Below are 11,493 nucleotides of genomic sequence, written 5' to 3'. Positions count from 1 at the left end.
CCGACTTCCTGTTTCACCAGTCCCCAGGGACGGTCTCCTTGTCTGGTCATTCCCTCCACGGTCTCTTCAGTGATGTTCCTCAGTGGAGCCCACTAACACCCTCAGAAACTTGGAAGTTTGATGCTGACTTTTACTTCTTGAGAGGCTTGTTCAATCTTTCAGGATCTGCAGTTCAGGAACTTGGCACCAGAGGGCTCATTAACATGCAAACTCCCTAACGAGCCAAGGCTCTGTGCATAATTTTCCTTTAGGTCTTCAATTCTTATGCGGTTAATTAGAGACATTTCAGGAGTGTAGTCAAAGTGGAAAGATTTCAATACTATACAATAAGAAAGAATACTTTTTTGCACCCCACTTTTCTTTAATTTTCTGCTCATGCACCATGTGATATCAGAAATCCTCAATTCATATTGATCCTCCTAATGGAGTTTGAATGATTACAAAGATCAAGACCCTTTCTGTCTTAACAATCTCTGGTCATTCTTCATCCCTACCCCCAGCCCCACCTTTTCTCTCAACCACCTGGCACTTACAGCAGCCTTGTTCAAATCTGAGCTTTCTTCACTGAAGTCTGTAGCTGCATGTTTCAGCCCGTGGGCACCAACTCCCTCCTGCTTGGAGAACGAGCTGCACACAGACACGCAGTGATGTAATACACTCAGCGGCTGTATATTAAGTCCACGTTACCTCCTCTGAAGTCCACTTCCCACAGCGGATAGCCCTAGATGAACAAAACCCACATTTTTCTGTAAGCAGAGATCCCAGCACCCCCCAAAACACTCCCTGCCCTGGACTCTCTCTGTCCATATCTGCTCATTGCACACAGCAAGTCACACATTGAAGTCACGAGCTCCCCTGGTTCACAGAGGGAAAAAAGAGACAAAGCGAATGAAATGGTCTCTTTTGAATGGCCAAATGGGCACTAAGCCCAATGTATCTGGGACACAGGTATATCTTCAAGCAGACTCTGCAATGCCTAGACCCACTCAATTTTCATTCGCTGCAGGGTAAAGTACATGTGGCTGCATTGCAGGTGAAGGCAGGGATGAGAATGATCCCCTCTGATGTTGGGCATCTTGGGTGCCATGGCCCAGGCTTCTTTTTCTACTCAAGGGGAAAAATCAGTAGTCTCAACTGAGATGCTTGGACACACCCTGCCTGGTAACCAGCTCCTGCTCCAGAAGTGCTCCTGTAGGTCATGGGTCCCATTTCCCAGTCCCACGTGGGGGCTTCAGCCACCCCTGGGTATCTTGGAGGCAGCGTCAACCTCTGTGCTGGCAATTGAATCAACCCCAGAATGCAGATGTTAGGCAAAAGTAGAAACATATGCAGAAAAGTGCTTGGGGTAATAAGTAGGTTAAAAGTCACTTTTCAGCACTTTGATATTGGTCTGCAAATTCTCGTCAATTTTTTCATAGGCCATGGACATGGACCAGCAGGATGATGACACTTTCTCTCCCTTTATGTAAATAGAGATTTATACAGCCATTTCCAAAAATGTATTTCCTCCCAACTCTTTGAATGGAGAACTGCATTCTGGTGACACATTTATATTGTCATATTGTACATCTACATTTCCTATCATCTAAAGGGTTCTTGGAGCAATGAAGGTTGGAGCAGTTGGATAGATCACCCTCTATTTCTTTGCCACCTGCTATCACTTCCATCGCATCATCTCTTTTTTCTGATCTGGCCACATCTTTATGGGATGTACACTGGCATAACACCACGGCCCGCCAATGCCAGACCTCAGCTGATACACAGAGGCCTAGAGCACAGACATATAAAGAGCCCCAGAGCAGATGTGGAAAGCAAATGTCACTTGTGTCTTCAAGAAAAAAAAGAAGGAAGACCCAGGGAACTACAGGCAAGTCAGACTCACCTCCACCCCTGGGAAGGTGATGGAGCAGCTAATCGTGGAAAGCATTTCCAGGCACATGAACGATAAGAAAGTAGTAAAGGCACAGGGACCTATGTCTGTCCAGTTTGCCAAAGTCTTCCCTGAGCTGATCCTCTTCCACCAAGGCAGATGTCCGTGCTTTCCCCTTGGTCTCTGGCAGCTGGGATTTCTGAAGGCCGGTCTTGCTAGCAACTACAGAGGCAATGAAGGCATTCAGCGCCTCAGCCTTTCCCACGTCCTGTGTCATCAGGTCCCCAGTCTCACTGAGCAATGGGCCCACATTTTCCCTCCTTTCCCTTTTGTTACCTGTCTACTTACAGAAGCCCTTCTTGTTTTCTTGACATCCCTCACCAAATTCCATGCAATTTGGACTTTATCTTTCCTACCTTTGCCCTGGCATGCTCAGACAGCATCTCTGTGTTCCTCCCAGGTTACCTGTCCTTGTTGCCACCCTCTGTATGCTTCCTTTTTGTGTTTGAGTTTGGCCAGGAGTGACTTGTTCATCCATGCAGACCTCTAGGCATTTTTGCCCGATATCATGTTTGATGGGATGCACCCCTCTTGAGCTTGGAGGAGGTGATCTTTGAATATTAACCAGCTTTCTCGGGCCCGCCTTCCCTCTGGGGCCACATCCCGTGGGGCTCTTCCAAGCAGATACTTGAAGAGGCCAAACTCTACGCTCCTTAAATCTGGCGTTCTGAGATTGCTTTTTACCTTCCTCCTTCCCCTCAGGATCCTGAACTCCACCATCTCATGGTCACTACAGCCCCATCTCATGGTCACAAGGCCGTCTTTGAACATCACATCCCCAACAAGCCTGTCCTTGTTGGTGAGGAGGAGGTCCAGCAGAGCACCTCTCCTCGTTGGCTCCTCTATCACTTGGGTGAGGAATTTATCGTCAATGCACTCCACAGACCTCCTGGAGTGCTTATACCCTGCTGTGTTGTCCTTTGAGCAGATCTCAGGGTGGTTGAAGTCTCCCATGAGGACCAGGGCCTGCAAATGTGAGGCTGCTCCTAGCTGTCCGCTGAGGACCACATATACTTTTTCTTCCTGGTCCGGTGGCCTATAGCAGACATCCACTATAATGCCACCCTTTCCTGTTCTCTCCTTAATCCTCACCCTTAAGATCTCCATTGGCTCCCTATCCATCCCCAGACAGAGCGCCATGTCCTCCAGCTGTTCTCTCAAACAAAGGGCAACTCTCCATCCTTGTCTTCCCATCCTCTCCTTCCTCAAGAGCCTGTATCTCTCCATTTCAACACTCCTGTGCTGCCATGTGCTCTCAGCTAAACAGCAGTCACACTTGTGAGTTACCTGCCAAAAAAGAAACTGTACTGTGCTAAAAAAGGAGTGCAGTTTCAAAGTGCAGATCTCCCAACTCCTCTGCCTTTCTTAGCGCAGACATGGAGAAAGTAACAAAGAAGGTGTGATGCATAAGTATCCTGCATAAGTAACGGATGACCAAACCAAGGACTCTCCGATACCACGATGGTATCACAGATAGCACAAAGGGAGAGCTGTGCCTTTCTGGAGGGCAACCTACAGCCTGGCAGGAGTCCCACAAGAAGACAATAACACACTGTTGGTTTAAAGAAGACGTAGGACTCATAGCCATATGATGTAGGCTATAGACATAGCCCCATGGACTACATTGCCTGGAGCCCCACAGGTTAGAAGGGGGCTTGGGCACCTCCATGCAGACACTTCCATGCCAGGACCAACAGGGTCAAGTGTCTGAAATGTGACTGAACGCCCCGTCCCAAAGAGCCTGGGAGCTAGAACAAGAGCAGCAGGCACAGATGGGGAAAACAAGGAGCAATAGTGTCATCCTCCTGCCGAGGAACAGACAGATGGGCACCCAGGAGACCCTTCACCTTCCCCAGCTGTGCACACCACCTTCCACAGCAGCATCACAGGGCAGTCTCTTTCAGCCCCTTTCTCCGGCAGAGGGCAAGGTGCAACAATGGGGAAGAGATGCAGGCACTATGCTCCTCTACTTGAGGTCCTGCTGCAGAGGAGGCAGCTCTGGGCTGTGCTTGACCCCAGTAACCCTTACCAGACCTCATCCTGACCCCAACCTGTGGATCAACTTCCTGGCTTGACCTTCGACCTGCTCCATCATCAGAACCTCGCCAGATGATCTGGGCTTTGAACTGCCTCCAGCTGCCAGCCCCCTGGCCTGCCCTGCTCCCTTGTTGGCAGCTCAGGCTGGTGAGGCCCCCTCCCTGCTCACCTGGGGATACCCCTCACTTCCCAGCTAGCTCTGCCTTCCAGAGCAGTTGTCCCTCGCTGCCCCCTAGCAGAGCTGAGGTCCCAATCATGTCACCATTACCTGCATCTCCACTGCCCTCCCCTATGCTCTGGTTGTCTTGATGGCTTCACGAGGCCCATTGTCCTGATGGACTCTCACTTTGCTACAGCTGACAGGGCCTCACAAGGAACAACCCACCGGCATCCTGGACTTTTTCCCTGCCCTCTCTCCATGCTGTTGTTTCTACTTGGCAATCTTAGTGATGAACTTGCTAAAAAAAAAATAAAAAAAAAAGAAAAAAACAACCAAATAACCCCTCAAAGAAAGAGGAAAATAAAACCCAAGAAAAACAAGTGATGCAAAAGAAGACAATTGCTTACCACCGACGAATCAATGCCCAGCCAATCCCCAAGCAAGGGCAGCTGCTTCTGACCTCTACCTCCCCAGTTTTATTTCTGAGCATGACATCATGCAGTATGGAATATCCCTTTGGTCAGTTGGGGTCAGCTCTCCCAGCTGTGTCCCCTCCCAACTTCTTCTGCACCTGCAGCCTACTTGCTGGCAAGGCAGTGTGAGGAGCAGAAAAAGCCTTAATGCTGCGCAAGCACTGCTCAGCAATAACTACATCATCAGTGTGTTGTCAACCCTGTTTTCAGCACAAATCCAAATCACAGCCCCATACAAGCTACTGTGAAGAAATTTAACTCTGTCCCAGCCAAAACCAGTACACTCAGTTTGGAAAGGACCTCAGGAGGTCTCCAGCTCAGCAGGGTCAACTCTGGGGTGAGAGCTGGTTGCTCAGCACTTGATCTAAGTTACGACTTGAAAACCTCCAAGAATGGAAATGGGATTATTTCTTTGGGCAGCCACTTCATGTGCTTGGCTGTCCTCATGAGGAAAAAGCTTTCCCTTGTCTCTGGTGTGAACTTTTCTTGTGTCAATCTCTTGGCCTCCCTCCATGCACCACCATGAACTGACTGGAGGAGGCGGGAAAAGGAAAAAATTCCTTGCCTCCAGCCCCCTACACCTGAAAGGAGCTCCAGCAAAGCTCGGTCAGTACAGCAGACAGTACCTGTGCCTCTTGACTGAGCCGGTGGCCATTCCTGAAAAATTTCCTTAAAACTGGAAGCTTCCTGGAAGCTCCAGCTTTTTGGACAAGGTAGTTTTCTTCTCAGTTTCATGTCTGACTGTCTCCTCTTATGAAATACCTTTAAATTCTTCTTAACTTGGAAAGGAGGAGAGGAAATCCCAACAGTGCACAAGGATCGAGGAGAGAACTTGACCCATACAAATCTGTGGGGCTTCATCCACAGCTGCTGAGAGAGGACAGGCCATCCTCCTGAACAGGTAACACTCTGCCTGGAGCCAGGAGCAAGTGAAGTACTGCAAAGGTCTGTCCTGTCCTGGGAGCTCTTCTGCTCGATAGCTTTATTAATGACTTGGAGGTCTTGGTAGATGGCAAACTACACGTGAACCAGCAGTGTGCCTTGTCAGCCAAGAAAGCCAACAGCATTCTGGGCTGTATGAAGAGGAGCATAGCCAGAAGATGAGGGAAAGTGTTTATCCCTCTCTCCTCAGAGCTTCTTAGACCACCTAGACAACACTGTATCCAGCTTTGGTCTGCTGTGCCCCGTCCCCCATCCTGGTGCAGGCAAGACACTGATGAGCTGGTGCAAGCTCAGCGGAGGGCTATGAGACCGATGGGTTGGGGGCAGGCTGGAGCACTTGCCATCTAAGGCAAGACGGAGGGAGCAAAGCTTGTTCAGGCTGGAGCAGAGAAGGCACCAGGCGATAAGGAGAAATGTATTCACCATGAGGTCAGTTGCCAAGAGAGGCTGTGCCCTCCCTATTCCTGGAGGTATTCAAGTCTTCTCCCACCCTGCCTGTCATCTCCTCCCTTTGACCAAGACAGTCTTGCTCCTGCAAGAGTAAAGCAAGAGAGCCATGGAACCAGCACAGACTCTGCATGCCCTGAGACCTCGCTTTCCTACAGCAAAGAAGAGAGCTCTTTCGTCAGCTCCACACTTCTTTTTCCACCCTCGGCCTTTGTAGTTGCATGTGTCTGGCTTTTGCTAAGATCACATTTGAACTGGAAGCCCGCAAGATGCCTGGAACTCCTAACATCGATCTGGCATTCACAACAAACCTGGATCCCAGCCGGCCAGGAAGGGGTCAGTCATCCAGTGCCTCAGCTGTGCTGCCCAAGGCAGGTTTTGTCACGCCACTGTCAGTGCCGCTGATGCTGTGCCCATGTCCCGTCCTTCTGCCACAGACTGCCCATGATCCCCCAAACAGCCCCAGCTGCCTCGGGGGCTGCGATGAAACATTTCAGGAGCGGGCTGAGGTGGGGTGGCAGGACATGGGCCCTTGGCACCGCCTGGCTAGCAGGCCTGGGCAGGGAGAAGCCAGCTCCCCTCTGCCGGGGCTGGGAACAGTTTTTCCCAGGAACTTCCCTGAGGAACACGTCTTCTATATCTCTCCATGCCCTTGCATGGCTGGCATGGGGACTAGGGCTCCTGGGGCAGAGCTGAAGAAGCTCAGCGGGGAGAGTGTTAGAGTGAAGACCTTAAGGTCCCTGGCTCAAGCCCAGGTTTTGGCAGTGTTTTCCCTTGGGCTTTTGCAGAGCCTCTTGCTCTTCTTCCAGCCTACCCCTGCCCTCCTGCCCCTGTCCTCCTCATGCTCAGGGCAGAGTTTCCCCGGGGCTGGGCACAGCTTTTCCCTGGGGAGCTCCCTCCGGAGCTGCTCCTGGTGATCCTCCACCTCTACCCTGGCAGGAGCACCTGAGCTCAGGCTGCTGGGTGGATGTGCACAGGCAAGTGAAAGAGGGTCAGGCTGCCCAGGGGAAATGCAGAGACTGTGTCTGTGCCAGCAGGGGTAGAGTCAGGGCAACTCTAGTTAGAGCTCAGCTGGAGCTGGAACCAGCAAGGGGTGGGTAACCAGAACAGCTCCTCTAAGTAAATCCATAGCAAAAGCCACGATAGGAGCTAAGGAAAATGTGTACCTGCTGCTCAGTGGGGCAGGGGACCTTGTAACCAAGGGCATGTACAGACCTGAGGTATTCAGCACCTTTTTCCTCTGCCTGAGGCTTCCCAGTTTCCCAAGCCTTCCTAGCCTCCTTCCCTCCTCCTAACTGTGGGACGTAAGCACCCAGTCCCTGCCAACCCCAGCTGCATCTCAGGCATAGGACACAGCCATCTTCTGGGACCTCTTGGATTCTAGTCCAGAAGACAAGCCATGCTGGGCTGGCCTTTTTTCCTTAGTCTGGATATGGAGATGTGCCGGAGGATGGAGCTGGCCATGTACCATATCACAGCCAGCACTAGAGATGAGTGATGTGAGGGGCTGCCCTGTGATGAGTGTCCCGCAGCAGCTTCTCCTTGTGTCCAGGGAGCAAGGGATCAGACTGAGCTTTTCTTCTGCACCTTCTACACTTGGTTTCTCTCCAGCAAGTGCTGGCTCTGCACCATGAGTACCATGCTGTTAGCCCATAGTCCCCAGTCATACTGAAGAGCTCGATGCTCGTCTCCATTTTTCAGACAAGCTCAGCCCCATTCCCAGCTCTCCCATTCCCAGCTCTCCCTGGTACCCGCCACAGGGAGCTGCAGAGCTCTGGGATCTCCCAGCAAAGCCCGAGCTCCTTTGAAGGGAACAGCAGTCCCAGGAAGATGGGGAGCAGGGGCATCAGGGAGGAGGGCATGTCAGCCTTCTGTCAGCCCCAAACTGCAGGCCAGCAATGACTCCCTTGTATCCAGGAAAGTCCTCACCAAGACAGCCTTTGCCTTCCCCCCATTCCCACTGCCAGCCCCGCTCCCCAGGACAGTGCAAAAGCCCTGGTCCTGGGGATCCTGGGAGCCCTCCATCCAGCCATAGATAAGCCAGCCCTGAACTGCCATGTGCAGAAATGGATTTCTCTTTCTTATTTAATCCAGAAGCAGGAGAGGTGTTTGGGTGCTACACTAGATCCAAGCCAAGGTTTTTTTACTGAGGGTGCATGAATCACTCTCCAGCCTCCCTCCCTGTGCCTGCTGGGTCCCTGCTGCCTCTCCTGGGATTGCAGAGCCCTCCATTACCTTTTCACACTTGGATCTAGTGTTTTCCCTTTTTATGACTACACCTTGGGTGGCCCCTCATTTTGTGAAGCTCCCCACTCACTCCTGGGCACACGCTGTCCCTTCAGATCCCCTGAGCTCTCCCGATTCACCTCCAGAAAGGATGAGTGTTGGCCATTAGCCCATAGCACGTGTGGCAGCCCAAGGCAGGTAAGCATGAGACAACTCTCCAACTCTGTTTGCGCTAGGCACTGACACCCGAGCCCTGGATCCAGACGTGGGTCCCCAACAGATCACACTAGGGTGCTGAGCTCATCCTCCAGGTCAGTGGGGAACCTAATGAAAGCCAGAGGATCTTTTAGGGTGCAGCTCAATGACAATGTCCTTTCATGATCTTTTGAGTTATAGCGCGGTCTTCAGGACCTGCACTGAAGGTCTCTGTGGTGCTGAGACACCACTTTTTAAAGACATAGCACTGGGGAGCCAGCTGTGATAATGTAAGCATTTACAGAATGCTTCTAGGTCAGACACAGCAGGTTTCACCATTAGCACAGCTGGGATGAATCCAAACATTTCTGTAGGATCGCAAGTATGACAGAGACAGCAACAAGAAAAACCAAGCAGACTGCAGACCTGCCCTTAGATACCATGGGTGCCATGACTGCATAGGGCTGGGCAAGGCATTCTAGATGAAAAATGGCTCTGAACTCAATTTTCTCACTGCGTCCTTGAATTCCCTCTCCAAAGAGTGGAGGGCAGCTAATTCCAAGAGCAAGATTTCACGGAGAACAGGTGTCTAAAAGAGATGGAGATTTCCCCCTCTGTTAACCCCCATTTCTGTCCCTAGGCAGTGACAGCAAGAGGTCCATTTCCCCTTCTGTAGGGCAGTGACTCCGCTGAGCCAGCGCAGATATCCAGCCTCTGGTTAGAAACCCTCGGAGGGGATGGGTATTGAGCTCCCCCATGCACCCCACAGACCCACCCTCTTGCTGCAGTGCAGAAGTGCACAAAAGAAGCTCCTGCATGCGAGTACCTGGTCTGAGCTCCTTCTCTAATCAGTGGGGATGGAGGGTGGCAGTTAGTTACTCACACTTTTGTGTGGCCTGCTGCATTTGCAGTGCCGGGGTGGTCCGAGACATGTACAAGTGCCTGCAAGCCCTGACAGAGCAATTCTGAGTGACCCACAGCATTCGTCTGCATCAACACTAGAGATGAGTGGGTCTCCACTGAATGGGGGTGACACTGATCACTCTCCAGACTCCTTTACACATGCTGTGGGGTCCCTGCTGCCTCCTCTGGGACTGCAGAGTCCTTGTTTCCCTGTGGATACAGCAATTCGGCACTTCATCTTCGGTGACTCCACCTTGGGTGCTCTCTCACATTCACTGCCCACCTCTGGCACACTCTGTGCCCGGAGAGCCTGGGAGATCTCCAGGCAGCTCCAGTTTCCTCTTGAGAATGATGTTGTCTGCCCCGTGTGACATGTGACAGCCTTGGGTATGTCACTCAGTGACCAGCCATGGCCTCCACTGTCACTAGACACTGACGGGTGAGTCCTTAATCCAATCCTTGATCTCTACATGGTCACAAGGTGACTGAGAGGCTTTTGCTCCTGCAGTCATGCAGAACCCTGAGCAACAGCCGTTTTCATGCCTACTCCTGAATCCGGCATTGGAAGACAAGCCCAGTGTTCATGCACAGCACAGAACAGATCTCATTTTATTACACAGATGTGGTAACTGGTTCACCTCTCAACAAGCATTAGACAACTTTATAGAGGCTTCAGGTAAGAGAGAGGAGATTCATACCTCTGTAGAAGCAAGAGGAATCCAAAAATTACTGTAGGAACATTATAAATTAAGAATAACAATTACTACAATAATAATAATAATAACAGTAATGAGAACAACAAAAAAAATCAGGACTGGTGTGGAATAACATGGCAGTCATTTCTGGATAGATGGGATGTTTCTTGGTGCAAAAAAGGAGCCCATTTTATCAGTTTCCTAATGCCATCCCTGAGGTCCTGATTCCTCCTGCTGTAGATGAGGGGGTTCACAGCTGGAGGCACCACTGAGTACAGAACTGCCACCACCAGGTCCAGGGATGGGGAGGAGATGGAGGGGAGCTTCAGGTAGGCAAATACAGCAGTGCTAATAAACAGGGAGACCACGGCCAAGTGAGGGAGGCACGTGGAAAAGGCTTTGTGCCGTCCCTGCTCAGAGGGAATCCTCAGCACGGCTCTGAAGATCTGCACATAGGACAGCACAACGAAAACAAAACAACCAAAGACTAAGCAGGCACTAACCACAAGTACCCCAACTTCCCTGAGGTAGGCATCTGAGCAGGAGAGCTTGAGGATCTGGGGGATTTCACAGAAGAACTGGCCCACAGCATTGCCTTGGCAGAGCGGTAGTGAAAATGTGTTGGCAGTGTGCAGCACAGCATAGAGGAACCCACTGCCCCAGGCAGCTGCTGCCATGTGGACACAAGCTCTGCTGCCCAGGAGGGTCCCGTAGTGCAGGGGTTTGCAGATGGCAACGTAGCGGTCATAGGCCATGACAATGAGAAGGAAATACTATGCTGAGATCAAAAAGAGAAACAGAAACACCTGTGCAGCACATCCTGCATAGGAGATGGCCCTGTTGTTCCAGAGGGAACTGGCCATGGTTTTGGGGACAGTGGTGGAGATGGTGCCCAGGTCGAGGAGGGCGAGGTTGAGGAGGAAGAAGTACATGGGTGTGTGGAGGCGGTGGTCGCAGGCTACGGTGGTGATGATGAGGCCGTTGGCCAGGAGGGCAGCCAGGTAGATGCCCAGGAAGAGCCAGAAGTGCAAGAGCTGCAGGTCCCGCGTGTCTGCAAATTCCAGGAGGAGGAACTCAGTCATGGAACTCCTGTTGGGCATATGCGTCCTCTGGACACGGGGGACTGTCCAAGGAGGAAAAGGCAGTGACAAGTTACCAGGAACATCTCTGAGTAAAACCAAAGATATGTCTCATAGACCCTCCCGCTACCACACACCCACCCTTTTTCCTTCCTCAGGAGAAACTTTCATTCTGCCTTTGGTCTTCAGCTTCATTTTCTGTGGTTCTTTGTGCTGGAGCAGGGCCTCTGCCCATTGTCTCTTGAGGAGTCGACCCAGCCCCACTGCAGTGGGTATATGGGAATGTGGCGGGGGGGCTGGGTTTGGTATTCAGAATACATCAGATAAAATCACTCTTAACACAGGAGGGTTTGTCAGCATCTGCACTCCCAGTGTTAAAGAAAGTGGGTGGCAGAAACAAGTTTTA

General features: G+C 51.3%; 1 pseudogene; it reads right to left on the bottom strand.

Moving 5' to 3' along the window:
- Nucleotides 1–10,121: 10,121 nt before the first annotated feature.
- On the bottom strand, nucleotides 10,122–11,108 carry LOC128138346 (olfactory receptor 14J1-like; annotated as a pseudogene).
- Between the last annotated feature and the right edge of the window lie 385 nt (nucleotides 11,109–11,493).

This window comes from Harpia harpyja, unplaced genomic scaffold, assembly GCF_026419915.1.
Source record: "Harpia harpyja isolate bHarHar1 unplaced genomic scaffold, bHarHar1 primary haplotype scaffold_39, whole genome shotgun sequence".
Classification (NCBI taxonomy): domain Eukaryota; kingdom Metazoa; phylum Chordata; class Aves; order Accipitriformes; family Accipitridae; genus Harpia; species Harpia harpyja.
The sequence above is the reverse complement of the archived record's forward strand: the minus strand, read 5'-3'. Positions and strand labels throughout refer to the sequence as shown.